At 37.5% G+C, this 20,466-nt stretch overlaps 1 long non-coding RNA gene across 1 annotated transcript in view; it reads left to right on the top strand.

Annotated features, from left to right (window-relative positions):
* Positions 1-20,466, top strand: part of LOC309855135 — a 62,751-nt gene that overhangs the window by 29,520 nt on the left and 12,765 nt on the right. The window contains exon 3 of the long non-coding RNA XR_014306635.1: positions 16,105-16,223. This is a non-coding gene — a long non-coding RNA (uncharacterized lncRNA). The remainder of the gene's footprint in view (positions 1-16,104; positions 16,224-20,466) is intronic.

Raw genomic sequence — 20,466 nt, forward strand, 5'->3', positions numbered from 1 at the left:
GGTCATCTCCAACCTACATAAAGAAATACACATTTTCCCCCTTTCTATCTCCACTCACCTCTCTTGTTCCTGTGCTCTGTCCTAAGCACTCACTCCAACTTGCTTCATATATCTTCTTTAAGATTACCAAATAATATGTGATGTTGTTTTTTGTATGTATTTAACACACATAAATAAAATTGTGGTACAAAAAGTAAAATAAAAACAAAAGAAAATTGGAATAGCTCTGGTGTTTAGAATGAAGTAATGGGATTAGAACTTCTATGTACCTTTAAGCAGATACCGAGAACAAGCGGTCATAACAGTTTCTGGAGAGAAATGAGACTGAAAATGGCTAATTTTATAGCCGACAAGACCAATCTCCCTCCTTTACTCTGGCAACAGAAAGAGAAGCAAACATGCAGAGGCCCATTGCTGACATGAGAAAGAACATTTTGCTTTCTGCCAGACACTGGCCTATAAGAAATGGGTCTCTGCCCTAGAGCACTTGCAGTGTCCAGCAATATGGGGAATTAGAGGCCTGACAAGGCTAAAATATGGTCAATGGTAATAAAAGTTAGCTAGAAGAAGCCCAGAATTTGAACTCTGTAGCAAATACTCAGTTCTAATCCTTCCCTTCCCCCTCTCTTTACGATTTAATACTTGGCAAGGGAAAGGTCACTTGACAATATTTATTAGCTCATTAACTGTAAGTGTCTTTGCTGCCATGGGAGATATTTTTTTTTATAACAATTCTATTCTGTTCTACAAGCTACACTGCAGGTGTCTCTCCATTGTGTAAATGAAATGGTGAGTGCTAGCTCTCTCTTGGTTTCCAAGATCCATAACTAAATATTATTATTTTTTTTTCCCAGCTAGTGAAAGGGAACATGGTCAGACTGAGTCAGGCTTGGCTGACTTACATGAGACCAACTAGGCAAATATCAGTGTTGCCTGAACATGGGCAGTACTTTCAAAATGATGAATTATGCCTATCTTGTTTTCCCTGTTCAGAAACTCCATTCTTAAGGAAAGGGAAAGGAAACAGAATTAGCATGCATTAGTGCCAAATACTCTATCAGGACCTTTATAGACACTATTTAATTTAATTCTCCCAACAGCTGTATTAAATAGGGAAGAAATTAAATAGGGAAGAAATCTTTGCCACTAATAAACCAGATGAGGAAACTGAGTCTCAGAAAAGTTAATTTGCTCAGTCACACAGCTGTTATGTGGGGAAGCTGGGATTCAAACCTAAGTTCATGCTTTTCAAACATGTAATATTCTATGTTTAAAAAGTAATACAGTATCCTCAAAAATTGTACAACTTCTCATTTGCTTTCCAGAAAAGTCTGAGCTTGGTTGAAGATTCAGTTGCAGCAATAGATAAAATGTTACTGGATTTCTGATAAAAAAAAGATTTATCCTCTTGGAATGAGGAGCATTGATTCTTTAAGTAAATCAAAATGTGTTTTTTCTATTGGATTATTTTTAAATATAAAACTGATCACAGCTTAGCTCTTTTGGGGGAGATCTATCCCACCAGTTCTAGTTGGTGAGGGTATGATACCCATTGACCAAGAAGTACCAAAAATTCATTCATATATTCATTTCCTGCATTGACACAGGTTTTCCACTTGAGCACCTCCCCCACTCTTGGTTTGACTAACTCCTCATTATTCTTTAAAACTTATCTCAAGTATCAGCTTTTCTGAGAACATTATCTTCCCTCTCATAGTACCTATACAATTTTCGTTGTTTTGTACGACTCACGCCACATTTTTTAATGGGTGCATTTGTCCCACTGCCTGAGTATTCCTTGAGAGCAGGGGTTTTGTCTCACTCACCTCTATGTTCCCAATATCTAATGGCTGACATTTAGAGGGTTCTCTAGTCATCGAATGAATGAATGGACAAATGAATGAGTGGTTAGTATGATTAGATGATTATTCATTTATCGCTATGCTCTGTAATATTTCATATGAAGTCTAATGTTGGGTGCCATGATTTCGGTGATATTTGAATCCAAAACCCATGGCACAGTGACAACACTAGAAACTCGGGGATGAATGTATCAAAGACCAAATCAATTTCTCTCTCTCGATCTCTTCGTGTCTCTCCTTCTTTCTTTCCCTCTATCACACACACACACACACACACACACACACACATACACACTTTTTCTCAAATCAGGGGATCAGTAAGTCATCCCATTCTTTGCTATGAATTGAAGGACTTTTTAGGTTCGTTTATGTGGGTCTCATCTGGAGAGGACATTACCTCTACATGACATTTATCCATAACGAGGATCCTGATAAACTGTGAAAGAAAATGTTGTTTATTGGAAGAGAGATTTGCCAGAATTTGAGAACTGTCCCATAGTACCTGGAACTGAGAGCTTATATTCTTGTGAGTTGAGTAGAAAGTGTTTGGTAGGAGAGTATGATTAACCATGACAGGCCAGTTGGTTAAAAAACTTTTCATCATTTTGGGCTTCAAAGTTAATGCCTATTTAAAATGAATTCAGTCATTTCAGAAGGTGAGAATACAATATATTTAAATAAAATCATCACAGAATGTTTAAACAGAAAGTCTATCCAGGGTTTTGAAATAACTTAATTTTAAATAATAATTAATCGAGTTCTTGACTTTTCTTATTCCTTTTGATTATAATGCTGTGGAATCACTTTTTTTTTTTTAAATGAAAGCATTAAAGATTGTTTATCTCACTTTTCTATGCTAATGGGGTCTCAGAAAAGGATGTTTCTGCTTTGCTTTGCCCTGTCTTCATGATCAAAGAGGGTCTTAGGAGCCCAGCTGAACAGAAAGGAAAATGGCTTGTGATTCAGAATCAGGCCTGAGGTTGGTGGGGAGAGGAGACGGGGTGCTGATGATATCAGGAGAAAGCATTCATTTTGCAGGTTTCAGGAGCATATCGGCAGTTGTGCACATTTTGTGCGGGTTGTCCTTCAGACAGCAACTGAATAGATGCCAACAGATGTGGAAGTAATAGTCCTTCGGATTTAAAACGCTGTCTACATCTACACGAGGGAGAATCAAAAGAGTTCTCCTTGTTCTGTGGATGTTCAGTATGAGCAAATGCAGTTTTATAAATTACCAGCCATTATTTTATCTTTTAGAGGGCTCCTTAGGTCACCTTTTAGAATTTTTCTTCCTTTCTGGAGCAACGTGCCTGGTAGCCAGAACAACCACATGTCCAAAATTTTGAGAGCAGTTCTGATGTAAAATACTCTATCCTGCCGTACACCCCCCACGTGTTAGATCGTGCGACCAGTCTGGGGTTCAGAAGGCATGGTCACCATAGATTTAGCCATTCCAGATGAACAGCTGCATTCCGGCGATCTCAGACTATTCGCTCATCCGTGCCTGCTGTAGCACCCCTCCGGCTGGGACCCCACGCAGTGCTGTTCCTGAGCAGAAGACAGGAGGGGAAAAAGAAGGGTGCTTCTCTCTTACAATATTACAGGAATACTATTCCACACAATTTGTAAAGTGCAGACAAAGGTAGTTTTGTTGTTGTTGTTATTGTTAACTTACACAATGTGTACCGTAGAAAAGTCAAAAAAATATAACCAAGCTAAGCAAAGAAAAACATTCCAATCCTATCTGTTATCCTAGCCACAATTCCTTTTTAGTATTTTCCTGTGCATATATAACAACAGATTTTTTAAGTATCTTTTTTTGCTTGACTGAAAATGTGGTGCCAATATCATTTACAGTTTTCTCACCATATTTCTCATTTAGCCGTGTATCACAAACATCTTTCTGTATCATTAAATACATATTTTCATCATGATCCTTTTAATCACTGCCTGGAACTCTGTAAAAATATGCAGTACATTAATTGAGAGTCCTTTGGAGGTTGTTATTCTGCTGTTTCACTCTTACAGACAATACTGAGAAAAGACACGATTTTCTTCACATATAGTATTTGGGTGGTGATATTGGACTTTGTCCTGCAGCAGTCTGCAGGTCTTCCTGAAAGTTTCCAGGAATGATAGCTGGCTGTAACGTACAAAAGTCTGGTCCTTACATGCCCAAACGCATCAATGACACACTAATGAATCCCATTTTTAATCTTTGCTATCATGTGCCATTGGCTTCTCTTGTGTTTCTCAAGGATTCTCTGGTGTCCAGACCAACTTTCCTGATCATCTCCTTGCCATTATTTTTTTGGCTGGATGTGGCAAGCATTGTTCTGAGGTCAGTCTTTGGTTGAGTCCGTCTGGATCACATTTTCGGGTGGTGCATCACACACCATGTCTGCTCCCTGGCTCCAACCAACAAGACTTTAAAGAGATTTTTTAAAAGGCTCAGAAAGTTTCTTGGATATCAAACAGCTCTTATAAAAATAACATTTTTATGACTTAAAATGTAAATGAATCAGAAACATATGGATTAAATTTCCTTTGAAATACCCATGGGTTTAAAAACTGGAGGGAAGAGTGCTTGCAAAATGAGTTAAATTGAGTTTTGCCAAAAATAAAACCCTTGAAAAATTGTGGGGGATGTTTCGCTGATCCCTAGGTGTTCATGGGTTCTCCATTCTCTATCTGAGAAGTACTTAGATCTTAAAAGTTGGGCCACTCAATAAAATGCACTTAAGACTAATTCAACGGACGTTTGGGTCTCTAGTCAAAGAAGTGATATCAGAAAGTCGATTTTAGATCACACGTGCTTGAAAGATGCCATCCTTCTGCAGCATCTCCCAGTGGCCTCCACCAGCTGTGGGCGTGTGTGCGGGGTATCTCCCGTGTGATGCGTGCTCCGAGAGAGCTAAGGCTATGTCGGTTAAGGGTTGATAGTGTTTGTGAAACAAATCCAAATTAACACTCCTTTCTTAAGTTCCCTTTCTGCCAGTTACTCCAGTATTTCCGTACTCTTCTATCTTGGGTCAGGGTCCATGGAAGCAGAGCTTCAGACAGAGATTCTTGTGTAAGTGATTTATTGAGGAAGTGCTCCCAGGAGAAATCTGTAAGGAAGTGAGGGAAATAGATAAGGCAGGGGCAGAAGCTAAGCAAAGATGTGGTTTCAGCTGAAAACTAGCCTCAGCCTGATCTTACAGGGCAGCACCTATACCGTCTCACGCTGTTTCTCTCCTTGAGAGCATATCCCACCTCAGCTGGGCATTAGCTGTTTTTACCTGCCCTTGGAGGGGGCAGCCCCACCCCTGGCTGTTGGGGGAGGGGCAGCTCCAGTTTCTACTGAGGACAGTCGTTGGGGGCATTATTTCCAGGCAGAGCATAAAGAGTCTTAACAGAAAGTATCCTCAGCGATGGGGGATAGAAGCAACAGGCACAAAAAGGGGATTTGGCCCGGCATCAACGGTGTCTACTACATATATCCCTCTTTCTCAAAACCTTGAAAACATCTTTAATTTTTCTCTCTCATGCTTTCCCCCGCTTCAATCAAATTCTTTCCATTTTATTTTTGTGTGTGTGTGTGGTTTTTCTTGTATTTATCTTCTTTGGCTATTTTCCACAGCAGTCCTATTAGTCTAGGCTTCGTCATCTAATATCTGGATTACCCTACCCATTTCCCAGCTAAATTCCCACTTTAGGATTCCCCCTAACCCAGATTATCCAACACATTGCTGGATTAATATTCTCCAAATGCCATTATCAAATGCTTTGGAATCAGTTGTAATTCTTAAATATTTATGGGAACGATTTTAAAGATGAAAATACATTAAAATTGTGGTGATTTCTTTAGAGTGCCATTAAATGCTAACATAGTAATTTTAAAGTAATGACTTTTTTTCTTATATCTGATTTTACACTAAAGTAGATTATAATGTGGAAAAGTAAAGCTTAAGAAAAATCATTTGAAAAATATTGAAAAAAATCTATCAATTAATTAAGCTAAAATCTTATTTATATAAAATGGTACATAAAGCACTTAGGCCAGCGCCTGATAAAAGCGCACAGTGGATACTGTCTAATATTCTTATTTATTTATTTGACAGAGGGTGAGAGATCACAAGTAGAGAAGCAGGCAGAGAGAGAGGGGGAAGCCGACTTCCTACTAAGCAGAGAGCCGGATCATGACCTGAGCCTAAGGCAGAGGCTTAACCCACTGAGTCACCCAGGCACCCCTAATATTCTTAATCTTGACACAAGTCTCATAACTGATCTCTCTGGTTACACTGTTGTCATCCTCCATTAGATGCTTTACACAGAAGCAAGAGTGATTATGTTTAAACCCAAATCATATGATTATATTTCTGCCTTGCTTATATCTCTTCCACAGGTATTTATAGTGAAACCCAATGTTTACCTTGGCCTGTAAACACAACTCAACCCTTCTCTGCCCAAGTCTCTAATCTCAGCTCCAGCCATTGCCTGACACAGGCTTCTAGCAAGGGGCCTTCCTTCAGTTCCTTAAATGGCAGCCTCTTTCCTGCCTCAGTGTCTTTGCACCTGCTGTTGCCACCACCTGGAAAGGTCTCCTCCCACCTTACCTACCCTTTGCATGACTGATCGCTGTTATATCTCAGCTTAAATGTTTCCTTCTCAGAAAATCTTTTCCTTACTTATTCATTCATTCATTCATTCATTCAATAAGTACTAATTGAGCATCTGCTCTGTACCAGGCACTATTCTAGTCCTAGAAAAGGAAGGAAAACAACTGTCACAGTAAAAAGGTAAACAGTTCTTGTCCTCATAGAACTTACATATGAGAAAAGAGAGAGAAAAACAAAATGAGTAAGCAAATATTTGTGTGTATGAGAAAGTACAGGTGAGAAGATGAGTGCTAGAGTAGGATGATTGCTATTTTTAGTAGAAAGATCAAAAAAGTCCTCTTTATTTTTTTTTTAATTTTTATTTTTAAAGATTGTATTAATTTGGCAGAAAGAGACAGAGAGAGTGAGAGGGAATATGAGCTGGGGGAGAGAGAGAGGGAGAAGCAGGCTTCCCACTGAGGGGGGAGCCTAAAGTGGCCTCGATTGCAGGACCCTGCGATCATCACCTAGCCGCAGGCAGACACTTAACAACTGAACCACCCAGGTACCCCAGAAAAGGCCTCTCTAAAAAGGGATCTTTATTTAAGCAAAGACCTGAAATAGCTCCACCCATGCCACTGTATATTCTGCATTTCTGTCTGTGTTTTATCCCCGTTAAAGCTACTTATTAAAATTGGTCATTATTTTTTCTACTTTTGCCTGTTTTTTTCCCCACTAGATTGTAAATTTAATGAGGACACAATCATTTGTCTTATTCACTATTATATTTTCAACATGTTGCAAAGTACTCAATGCATAGAAAGTACTCAATATACATTCACCCAATGAATATGTGAAGGTGTTTATTATTACTGAACCAAAAATTAGAAACCGGAGTTATTCTCAAATGCAACCTATTATATTGGAAAGAAATAAAATGCTATGTGTGAAAGCACATCATATGATGACAAAAGCTTAGAAGAACAAAGTGAGTTGTAATGAACAAAAATAATTCTCTCTCATACTTGTAGGATAGAGATGGGGCATAAATAAAAGAGAAATACCTTGGCTACCATCTTTGCATTGCTGGGCATTCCATCATGTTGCAACAGAGAGCAAAAGTAGAGCCATAGTCCCCTCTGAACCTTTGATCTCTGTATTTCTCCCACACCCACCCTATTAAATATAAAAGAAAGAAAAAGAGTACCCACCAAATCCTCTAGGTCTATCTTACTTTCACTAGAAGATGAAGATGAAGTACAGACAATGATTCATTAAGATCATTTTGGGTGGGTGGATGGGAATGAAACTAATCAAATTGCTTATTCATATCTGAATAGTCAACAGGCTGAATTATAAAATTTTCCACTTTTGTGGAAAATTACCCATAGATCTGGCAAGCAGCATCCTTTCCCTGGTCACTGTGCTTATGAAAATTCCACTATGCTCTCTAGCTGTGCTCTCCCTGATGGCCCTCCAGTCTTGGGGTCAGAAAGACTTGTTCAAACAAAGGCCATACCATTCCCGTCTAGACCATGCTTTGGGGATCAGAACCTCAGAATTTTTTTGTCCAGACACTTTCTGGACTTGTGCAGGGTCTTTACTATGTCCTGCTTCCAAAGAGCAGTTTGCAAAGCTGATTTCCACACCCAAGGAACGATGACCAAAGACTGGCTCCTGGTGGGGTAAGTGTAGAACTTCACAGCTGGTGAGTCCACATGCATGTTCTTGAGGTCCCTTGCAACATAGGATGGAGCCCAGCATGGGAAGTGGAGGGAGAGAAGCAGGGTGCAGAATAGGGTCTGAGTGGAAGGGACGGACTCTCTCAAAGCTGCCGATATTTGGCTTAGAACTCTAAGACACCTGGGAATTCTACATTTGAATTTAGCTTTTTCACTTCAAACGTGTGATATTGGCAGAGGTGGGAGACCAGTCACCCCTAGCAGGTCAGGATCACTCGGCTTGGATTGAGTGCCTTGAAGCTCATGGTGTATAAATATCTCCATCTGTATTCTTGCCCTGGGTCTTGGAAATGTTAGGGTCAGGCTGTTCACTTCCCAACCTTGGACCAAAAGTCTAATTCTCTTCTTTTTTCAAATTCATCATAGACTAAAAGGAGAAACTTTGTGTAGTCTGGTATGAACTTGATCTGATGGTGCTATGTAGAGAATATTTGTGTCCCCCTCAAATTCACACATTGAATTCCTATTTCCCAATGTTATGGTATTAGAAGGTGGGACCTTTGGGAAGTAATTAGGTGATGAGGGTGGAGCTCTCATGAGTAAATTACTGTCCTTATAAGAAGAGACAGAAGGGAGATGATTTCTCTCTCCTCCAGGTAAGGATACAGCAGGAAGGTGACCATCTGAAGAACAGGAAGAAGGCTCTCACCCTAGACACCAAGGCTAGCCCCTTGATTTTGTACTTTTCAGTCTCCTGAACTGTGAGAAATAAGTGTTTGTTCTAAAGTCATCCAGTCTATAGTGTTGTAGCAGCCTAAACTAAGACAAATAGAGAGATATATCTTAGGAGAGAAAAAAAAAAAACCATAAAGCCCATTCAAAATTTGGAAACCTAAAAGGTAGCCATATCTTTATACACACTGACCTCCAGCTAAAAAGTACCAACTATAACAAGGCTCCCAAGAGTGTCACACCAGTGCTGGGAGAGACATGTGGGCTGTGCCTAATGGAGGCATCATTTCTTATAAACACCTGCATCCCTCTGAGATCTGTATTACAGGCCCTCTTCCTAGACTCCATCATTCTTCCCTGGGGGAGAGACTTGGGAATTAGAAAATATCCAGCTAACATCCTAGTGTTATTCTAAGGAAGGCCAAGAAGACAAATTAGGATGGTCTAGGCCAAGAAGTCAAGGGAAGTACAGTATCCTGTAAATTATTCTAATGGATATATTCAGAGAGAATAGTTATGAATTCATTTAGATTACTGAGGAAAAATGATCCAGCAAATTGAATTCCAGGTGGAGCAGGAAGGTTCAGAGTTTGGTCAACACTCTGATAGACACTTGAGACATGTTTAATATTGTTTTATTTCATGTTTCTTTGATAACTAAGGATATTGAACATTGCATAATGTGATTTACTGACCATGCATATTTCCCCTTTTGTAAACTCTCCCAATTTTTTGCCTATTGTTATTGCTGGTTTGGGGTATTTATTTAAATAAGACTTTTATGATTTTTATCTTTTATCTTTTCTTTTCCTTCAGTAAGCACTACACCCAGTGTAGGCCTTGAACTCATAACCCCCAAATCAAGAGTCCCATGCAGTACTGACTGAGCCAGCCAGGTGTCCCTGTTTATCTTTTAATTTTCTATATTTTTTCATAGAAGAGGTTTTACATTTTTTCATTTTATAATATAAATTTCGGGGCATTGTGATTTATCTTGTACAAAGTTTGCTCATTAATTGGGGCAAAAATAATCCTTAACAATATTTGGTCTTTTAGACCGGAGAGTGCTATGTAGCTATATTTCTTTCTTTTCTTAATTTTGAGGTAATTATAGATACACTTTCAGTGAGTAAGAAATAATAGAGATCATGTGCACTATCTCCCCAGTTTTTGCCAATGGTAACAACTTGCAAGGCTGCAGTAAGATAAGATAGACGAATGGATAAGGAAGATGTGGTCCATATACACTATGGAGTATTATGCCTCCATCAGAAAGGATGAATACCCAACTTTTGTAGCAACATGGACGGGACTGGAAGAGATTATACTGAGTGAAATAAGTCAAGCAGAGAGAGTCAATTATCATATGGTTTCACTTATTTGTGGAGCATAACAAATAGCATGGAGGACAATGGGAGATGGAGAGGAGAAGGGAGTTGAGGGAAATTGGAAGGGGAGGTGAACCATGAAGGACTATGGACTCTGAAAAATAATCTGAGGGTTTTGAAGGGGCAGGGGGTGGGAGGTTGGGGGAACCAGGTGGCGGGTATTAGAGAGGGCACGGATTGCATGGAGCACTGGGTGTGGTGCATAAACAATGAATACTGTTACAGTGAAAAGAAATAATAAAAAAAAAGATAAGAGAAACAGGATATTGACATTGACACAGTAAAAATGCAGGACATTTCCATCACCAGAGACCTCCCACAGGCTGCCCCTTTTTATCCACAGTTCCTCTTTACCACTCACACCCTTCCCACCTCTGACAACCACTAATCTTTTGTTCATTTCCACAATTTTGTCATTTCAAGAGTGTTATACTAATGGAATTATATAGTATGGAAACTTTGGAGACTGGCTTTTTCCATGCAGCATACATTTTGAAAATTTATTCATGTTGTTCTGTGTACTGTTCTTTAAAAACAGCAACAAAAAAGCTTTTCTAGGTATGCAATCATGCATTTTACTTCTCTGTTTGTCTGTCTTTTAGTTCCCTTTCTTGCCTTGTTGCAGTGGGTGGACCCTCCAGCACTAGGTTCAACAAGAGTGGTGAGAGCTGTCATCTTTGTCTTTTTCCCAAGCTCAGGAGGGCTTCCCTAGTAAAGATAAGGTTAACTTAAGGTTTTTATAGGTGCTTTTGGTCAACTTGAGGAAGTTTACCTTTATTCTTATTTTTCTGAGAGGTTTTTTTTTTTTTTTTTATCATGAATGAGTATTGAATTTTGCCAAATGCTTTTCCTGCATTAAGGTGATTATGTGCTATTTCTTCTTTAGCTATTAATATTGTAGATTACTGTGATTCATTTTTTTTAATATACCAAATCAGTCTTTTGTCCCTGGAATGAGTCTCACTGGGACATGAAATATAATTCTTATTTATTGCTGAATTTGATATGCTAATATTTTATTAAAGATTTTTTTGATATTCATAAGAGATACTGGTGTGTAGTTTTCTCTTTTTTATACTGTTATTTGTCTCAAGTATTTTTGTAATTTTTATTTATCTTTTAATTTTATTTTCCAATATATAGAGGTTACATCTTACTAATTTTTAATATAAATTAAATATAAATTGGGCTATATCAGTTTTGTAAAATGAACTGGAAAGTGTTCTTTTCCATTTTTTCAGAGTTTGTATAAAATTGCTCTTAAACCTTTTGTAAAATTCTCAAAGAAACCATTTGATCTTGGAGATTTCCTTTCTAGGAATTTTTAAATGGTTTAAATTTCATTTATAAATGGTGAATTCAATTTTTTAAAATACTTAATATATCAAATGATGTATTTCAGATCAGGTGAGTTGTAGTAATTTGTGTTTTGTTTTTTGTCTAAGTTGGCAAATTCATGTGTGTAGAGTTATTCATAGCATTCCCTTATGATCTTTTTGGTGTCTGCAGTTATTAGTAGTGATAAACCCTATTTCATTTTTGGTATTGGTAAGTCTTTCATTTTTCTTTGACAGCCTTGTCAATTTATTCATCTTTTCAAAGAACCATCTCTTTGTTTCATTAGGTGTTGTTTTTCTGGTTTCAGTTTCATTGACAACTGTTTTATCTTTACTTATCTTCTTTCTTTGGTTTTAATTTCCCTTCTTTTTGGTTCTTGAGGTAGGAGTTGAGATTACTGATATGAGACTTTTCTTTTCTTTTTTTTTTAAGATTTTTATTTATTTATTTGATACACAGAGAGAGATCACAAGTAGGCAGAGAGGCAGGCAGAGAGAGAGGGGGAAGCAGGCTCCCCGCTGAGCAGAGAGTGCGATGTGGGGCTCGATCTCAGGACCCTGAGATCATGACCCGAGCTGAAGGCAGAGGCTTAAACCACTGAGCCACCCAGGTGCCCCACTGATATGAGACTTTTCCTATTTTCTAGTGTATCTGTTTGGGCTATAAATTTCCCTGCTGGTTCTGCTTTAGTTGTGTCTTGCAAGTTTTGATATGTTGAGTTTTCATTTTCATTCGGTTCAATGTATTTTTTATATTTCTTTTGAGATTTCCGCTTTGGCCGATGGGTACTATAAACACCCGTTGTTCAGTTTTTAAGTGTTTGGAGAATGTTCCCATTATTCTGTGACTGATTTCTGTTTTGGTTCTGTGGTGGTTAGAGAATACATTGGTAGCATTTCAATTCTTCCAAGTTTATTAAGGTTTGTTTTATGGCCCAGGGTCTATTTTGCTTTATTTCTATGAGGACTTGAAAAGGACATGCATTCTGCTGTTGTTGGGTGCGATGTTCTCTAAATATCAATTAGATCTTATTGTCTCATGTTGTTGAGTCCTTCCATACTCTTACCAGTTTTTCTGTCCTCTCTCATTTGTTGAGTGATGATGTTGAATTCCCCAACTATATGAGTGGATTTGTCTATTTCTTCTTTCAGATCTATCAGCTTTGCTTCATGTATGTTCTAACTCTGTTGTTTGCTTTACACTCACTTATGACTGCTATGTATTCTGGGTGGATTGACAATATTATCACTAAATGATGTTTAACTCTGTCTCTGGTAATTGTCCTTGTTCTGAAGTTTACTTGAATATTAACATAGTTGAGGGGCACCTGCATGGCTCAGCGGGTTAAAGCCTCTGCCTTCAGCTCAGGTCATGATCCCAGGGTCCTGGGATCGAGCCCACATTGGGTTCTCTGCTCAGCAGGGAGCCTGCTTCCCCCACCCCCCTCTCTTTGCCTGCCTCTCTGCCTACTTGTGATCTCTGTCAAATAAATAAATAAAATCTTTTAAAAAATAATAACATAGTTGATTCTGCTTTTTTTAAAAATTGTTTTTATGATACCTTTTCCCTTCTTTACTTTGAATATGACTATATTGTTATCTTTGAAATGAGCTTCTTGTAAATAACATATAGGGTGTCATGTTTTAACGACTGAGCCACCCATGTGCCCCTATAGGCTGTCATGTTTTTAAATTCACTGTGCCAATCTTTGTCTTTCAGTGGTTGCTTTGGTTATTATATTACATGTGTGTAAATAGTCCTAGTCTATTCATGTGTCATTTTGTCTCATTTTCTTTTACTCTCTTTTTTTTTTTTTTTTTAAGATTTTATCCATTTACTTGAGAGAGAGAGCAAGTGAGAGAGAGTAAGATGGGGGTGCAGAGGGAAAGGGAGAGGCAGACTCCCCGCTGAGCAGGAAGCTCAGTCAGGGGCTGGATCCCAGAATCCTGGATTTATAACCTGAGCCTAAGCAGATGCTTATTCAACCAAGTCACCCAGGCACTCGTACCCTATCTCATTTTTAATATAATTGTCTTAAATCTTCTCGCTAGATACACTTAGAACCAAACTAATGTTAACATTTTTGCTTTAAACATCAGTTATAAAAAGCTAAACTTAATGTATTTTTCTAACCATGTTTTTTTCCTAACAATGATTTTTTCTAACCATGTTCTTTCTTCTTTATGGAAATTCCAAGATCCCCTTTATTGTCATTCCTTCTTGTTCAGAGAATCTCATGCGGCCATTCTTTAAGCACAGGTACACTGGTGGTAAATTTTTAATTTTATTTCATCCTTGAATGTCTTGATATTTCCTTTATTCCTGAAGGACAGTTTCCCTGGATATAGGATTCTGTATTGACATTTGATTTCTTTCAGCACTTAAAACATATCTTGCTGCTTCCCTGTAGTCCCAATGGTTTCTGATGAGAAATCTGCTATCATTCAAATTGGTTTCTCCCTAAAGATAGTGTGTATTTTTCTCTGGCTGCTTCCCACATTCTTTTTCTTTAGTGTTCAGAAGTTTAATTATATTGTATCTTGATGACACTTTCCTTGGTTTATCCTACCTGGCATTCATCAAGCTTCTTGAATCTACGGGTTTAGGTCCCTTGTAACATGTGAGGAGTTTCAGCTGTTATTTCTTTAAATACTTTCCCAGCTGCCCCTGACACATACAACTTTCTCTCCTCTTTCTAGCAATCTAATGGCACAAATGTTAGATCTTTTATTGTTCCACAAATATGAGGCTCTGCTCAGTTTTTCCAGTCTATTTTTGCTCTGTTGTTCAGATGGGCAATTTTTTAATTGTTCTATCTTCCTATCTTCTCATTTTTTTCCTCTGTGTCTTCTGTTCTGCTGGTGAACCCAGTCACTGAACTTTGCATTTCAGTTATTGTAGTTTCCAGTTCTAAATTTTTTATTTGGTTCTTCTTTATAACATCGGTTTCTTTTCCAAGACTTTGTATTTTTTTTTTCAATTTTCTTAAGCATCATAATAATTGCCATTGTAGCATTTTAAATCATGGCTCCTTTAAAATCTTTGTCAGATAATTCTAACATGTTTGCCATCTCAATGTTGGTGTCTAATGATTGTCTTTTTTCATTTGTTTTGAGATGTTTCTCATTCATAGTATGACTATTTTATATTTAAGTCAGGACATTGTATATCATGAGATTGTTTTTATTTAAGCCTCTATTTTAGCTGGCTTTGTGTACTGTCTCTGGCCGTGGAAAGTAAGACACCGCCTTCTTATTCTCAGGTGAAAATATAAGCACAGGTTCCTTACTCAGCCTTGTTTGCATGGAAGGTTGGGGGAGCCTTGTTATTGCTGGGCAGGCTTCAAGTCCAGTTCTTCCCCTTGTCCTACTGGCAGTAGGGTAGACATGGCCTTATTGCTAAAGGGCGACAGTAAATGTCTTAACTCTTCACTAAGCTTCTTCTAACACCATCATCAGGAGGGGAAGGAATGCTTCATTAATTCTGGAGAGGTGTCCCAGACTTTCCAGGTGATGTCCCCTAACACTGAAGACTTCTTTACTTCTCTGTGGGAATGAAAGCAACTTCCTCTTCTTTGACACTACATCTATAGGGGCGTTGGCGTACCTCGTTACACCTCTTGGAGTGGAAGACTGGACTTTGTACTTACTCTTTACTGACATGGATGGGGCCCATGCTTTTGTGTGTGTGTGTGTGTGTTTTGTGTGTGTGTGTGTGTGTGTTTTGCTGGAATAAAATATCTAAAAGTATTCTCTTTCTAGGCTGCCCATATCCTGTTTCTTCGGCTACAGATTACAGGGTTGCTGTGGATGGATTTTTTTTTTGGGGGGGGGGTCTGTGCTGTTTGCATTCACAGGTTGCCAGTTTCTTTAGCTCTAAAAAGTGAGATATGATAACAAACAAAAACCACCAACAAAATAATCCCACTAATACAACTCATCTTATTCCTCAGATCTTGCTATTCCTTAGCCAATCTGCCTTCTTTCTATTTTTCAGAGTCTTCCGATGTTTCTTTTGCAAATAGTGTCCAGAATTTTTAGTTGTAATTAGAGGGAAGAACAGGAAAAAGTACATCTACTTCATATTCCCTAAAGTGGAAGTCTTTAAATCTTCTTTTGTTTCTTTTAGCTGTAGGTATTTTTTTTTCATTTTATAGGTGCCACATGGTTCTTGTTATATTCATTCTTAAGTTTATAAATAGTTATGTATATAGTTACTATTTCTAAGTTGAGTCTCTGTAGGTTCTAGGACACTTGAATCCTCTACCAGTTCTCAGTTTCTCTGAAACTTCAGGGTGAGTCCCAAGAAGCACATATATGAATGAAAAACATTGCAAATAGAATCACATGTTATTACTAAATGGGGTGTTGATTCTACAGCCTTATACAATTTGGTGTTCTGGTGAACTGGGCTTGAAAGTAGATGATGGTAAAGTAGTGGTTGCCTAATCATGACTTCATTAAGCATGAGGTAAGAGCACAGACCCTGGAATCAAACAACCCAGCTTCTCCATTATATCTAGGTGACCATGAGAAAGTTACTGAATGTTTCAGTGCCTCAGTTTATTCACCTGTGAAATGGAGATAAATGAATACTACTTGAAGTGAAATCTGCTGCCATTCAAGTTGTTTTTCCCAATAGGTAAGATGTCAGTTTTCTCTGGTTGCTTTTCAGATCATTTTCTCTGCCTTTAGTTTTCAGAAGTTTAGTTATGAAATGTCCTTGTATGGATTTTTTTGGTGTCTCCCATTCAGAGTTCTTCTAGCTTCTTGACGCCATAGCTTTAAGTGTACAGTAAGATTATATATATATATATATATATATAAAATATATATAAAACATTGGTAAGAGTATCTACCTCATAAGAGCCATGTAAATGTTAGCCACTTGTATTAGCAGTATCTCTTTTCCTTAGGGTTAAAACTAAGAAAATGTAAATGAATTATAGACTTTAGCTAATAATAATGTATCAGTATTATGTATTAACATTAAGTGTAACTAATATACCATACAAAAATAAAATGTCAGTAATAGAGAAAACTGACTGTGGTATATATGGGAACTCTGTGTTATCTTTGCATTTTTTCCTGTAAACATAAATTTGTTCTAAAACAATGTTTACTTTAGAAAATGCCTGTGGGAAATGCATGAATGGAAGGAACAATAAAGAACAATAATCAAGGAGTAAGAGTTAAAAAAATTGTTTAACAAAGGAGCTTTATGGAAAATAATATATTTGGGAAATATTAATATATAGTCTATAATAATTTATTCTTTTCTCTTGAAAAAATAAATGCAAACAGAGGGCAAAAACTTTAGGCACTCTGTAACTAAGCTAGCATGTGGCCAATAGCATTGATTTCAGTTAATAGTTTATAATCACAATAATCAAGCCAGGGCCAATTAACCAAGTTATTGGAACCATTTTTCTAATAGAATAGTTGCCTTGATTCAGACCAGGGAAATATTTGTAGGGAGGTATGCAGTTAGAGTAGCAGATAGACCCACTGAAATTACTAATTATTTTATACAGTTATGGCCAAAAAAGCACACAAATAACTGGCTCATATGAGAGAAATAAACCAACAAAAAAGGATTTGAACAATTTTTCACAACTGTGTTGATATGATTACTGAAAGGTGTATTTAAAACTCATTTTGCCATATAATCACTAAAAAGCAGTGCATTTGTCATCTAGTTGTTAATTGCTTTTCATAATGCAGTTAAATGATAATCAACCTTTTACATTTGCTCAGTAATCTGATGATGATACGCTATTTGACATTCTTTTTTCATTTTTCAAGGCATTTTTACATGTTTAATAGTTTATTTTTTGCCCGTTGAAATAAAAGTTTGTTTTTCCCCTTATAATCATATATATTTGTTATCAAAATTACAAAACATAAAGAAAAAGAAAATAGCTACCCATAATCTTATCATGTTAACTTTTGAAATGTATTTGCTATTGAGCTTACTTTTTATTTTTGAACTGTAATTGTGACTGTATGTGTATTTAATTTGTGTTCGACTTGACAGTTTACTAGAAGCCCTTTTTCATGCCATTTAAAATTTTTAATAATTCCTTTTTTGAGTATTGTGAAATATCAAACAGTTGTTGTATTATGATTTACTAACCTATTAATGTATTGGATATTTAGGGTTTCTCTCAGTGATATTCTATTCACCCATATTTGTTCCAGTTCCAGAAGAGAAGTCCTCCTAACTTATTGATACTTTGTGTCTCTTTATGTGATGAGACAGTAGCAGTCTCATATGTGAAACTCAGGGAAGAAACAACTGGGGTCCAAACAGTCAAATATGTAGGTCTGAAATATGGAGGTACTTTAAAAAATTTACTTTTAAGTATAGTTGACACATGACACACACTGTTACATTGGTTTCAAGTGTATGTCATAGTGATTCAAGTTCTTATACGTTACCCTGTGCTCACCACATTGGCTACCATCTGTCACCATACAGCTCTGTTACAATATCATTGACTGTATATCATTGATTATATTCTCTGTGCTGTACCTTTTATTCCCGAAATTTATTCATTCTGCGGCTGGAAGCCTGTATCTACCACTCTGCCTCACCCATTTTGCCCATCCTCCCACTCTCTCCCCTCTGGCAACCACCAGTTTTTTCTTTGTATTTATAGGTCTAATTCTGTAAAGGTACTTTTTTTTTTTTTTTTTAACTGCTACAGTCATTCTGAATCTCATTCATGTCTCTTAACATCCCAAAGATGAAGCACATATCTGGTTTCCTATATAACAAAGTAGCAAACACACTGCATCCTGTTGTCCAGGACCATTGCTTATAAAACTAGACTTCCAAGTTTAGCTTTATTCTCTCACAGCGTATCATTCCATTGGGAGAAGAGTTATCTGAACAACCTCTAAGCCCTGGTGGCATTGGACTTCTGAAACCGAGTCCATGACAATGTCTGGTGGGGCAAGGGCAGGCATGGGAAGAAATCTGAAGTCAGGAGCCAGTTAGTTTCCTAGCAGGCTGGAACACAACAGATTTTCCTCATTTTTTCTGCCTTAATATCCACTATGTTGCTCTGCACTATGATGGGGAACTTTTCACAAAGCCCTAAAGATCCCTATGCCACTTAGGTGAACACTTGTAACTCCTGATGTTACATTAAATATTATAATGACATGCTGGGTTTGGATACAAGGGCCATTTCTCAGGCCACCAAGTGTATGTCCAATGCATTGAATTTAAAAAGTCTACTGCTGGGGCTCCTGGCTGACTCAGCTGGTAGAACATGCAACTCTTCATTTTGGGGTTGTGAGTTCAAGCCCCATATCAGACATAGAGCTTACCTAAAAAGATAAATTAAAAAAATCTATTGTTGGTACAGAACACAGGGTGATGGACCTCAACAACTAAAGCGATTATTACATATTTCTCAAATTCACCAGTCAAATGACATTGAAAATATAATTTAACCAGTACTGCCATCATAAACCAACCCTTGTTTAAAAAGAACTTGGGGTCTCCTAGGGCAGCCATTATGATGGATCTTCCAGAAGTGTTCGTGTTCCTCATCTGGCCGAGCCAAATCCATTGTTTATTTGTTTGTTTGTTTTTCTGTAATCTCAGTTAGGGATGAAAATGAGAATATTTAAAATGTGTAGTATGTCAAATACTGCAACATGAAAATGCCTTTTGACTTAATAATGACAGAATTTTTTAACTAAAAAAAAAAATACTTCTCATAAAGGGATACCTAAGGATTATAACCATTCATTTACAGAATATTGAGAACCTACTGTGTGTCAGCTGGTATTCGAAGTCCTATAAACAAGGCAGAGAAAAATCACTGCAATCATGAAGTGTACCTTTTTCAGAGTCCAGAATTGATGAACCACTCCCTTCTGAGATAAAGTTGAAAAAGTCAAGGAGAAAACTATTGTTGGAGAAGAAACCTGACCCTGGAAACTCTTTACATTTTTCTTCTGGGTTCATCTCTACTTGCTTAGACTGAACAGATACCGAGATACCACAGGAGAGCATCAAAATCTTCTAAAATGAGAGAGGAACCTAGGGGACAGAGTCCACTGAGGCAGGGACCGGTGAGCAAGCTTCAAATTTTGTGTATGTTGGGAGCTGGGGGGGTTATAGATCACAGAGAGAAAGGAAGTTGTTGGAAAAATAAATAAAAATGTCAAGACTGGGTTGCTTATACTCTACAAAAAACACTACCATATATGAAAGAGAAAACCAAAGTCTCAATCTTCACTAAAATCGGGATATAAACTAGAGTTTTAAAGCAGAACAAGAACCAAGTAATGACAGAGTAGAAGCAGAAGTCAAAATGCTGGGTTTTCTGGCTGTTTTGGAGCTATGAAGTTTCTCAGACTTTTTGAATTTTGTTTTTATTTCTTTTGGAGGGGATACTAGCAACCACCACTTCAGAAACTACAAATGGGCTACTGCGATGGAGGAAGATTTGTGGAAAATGAAGGCTCCAATACTGTCCAATTAGATTTTTTAATCCAATGAGAACTGTCACTTATGTAAAGGGTCTGCCCTGTGCTTCCGATTGCACTTCAAGGATTAGAAAAAGACTGTGGAGCCACAGCTTTGGAATTATTCTGTATCTTGTCTGGATAGGAATAGGAAAGCCATTGGGAGCTGGCCAAACACTGTATGGGAATTCAGAAGAGAACTTCAAAGAAAAGAAAATAGATTAATTTTGTCCAAGGAAGACAGGCAAATAAGAGGAGGGGGAAGAAAAGAGAACTAGAGCATAGGACAGAGATAGTACGTATTAATTTGCACTGTTTGAAAAGTGAGTCTCTCATCACATCCTTGAAGATAGTATTTGGACAATTTACCATCTTTGTGTTGAAAGAAGACAAGGAAA

This window comes from Mustela nivalis (genome assembly GCF_964662115.1).
Source record: "Mustela nivalis genome assembly, chromosome: 20".
NCBI classification, from domain to species: Eukaryota; Metazoa; Chordata; class Mammalia; order Carnivora; family Mustelidae; genus Mustela; species Mustela nivalis.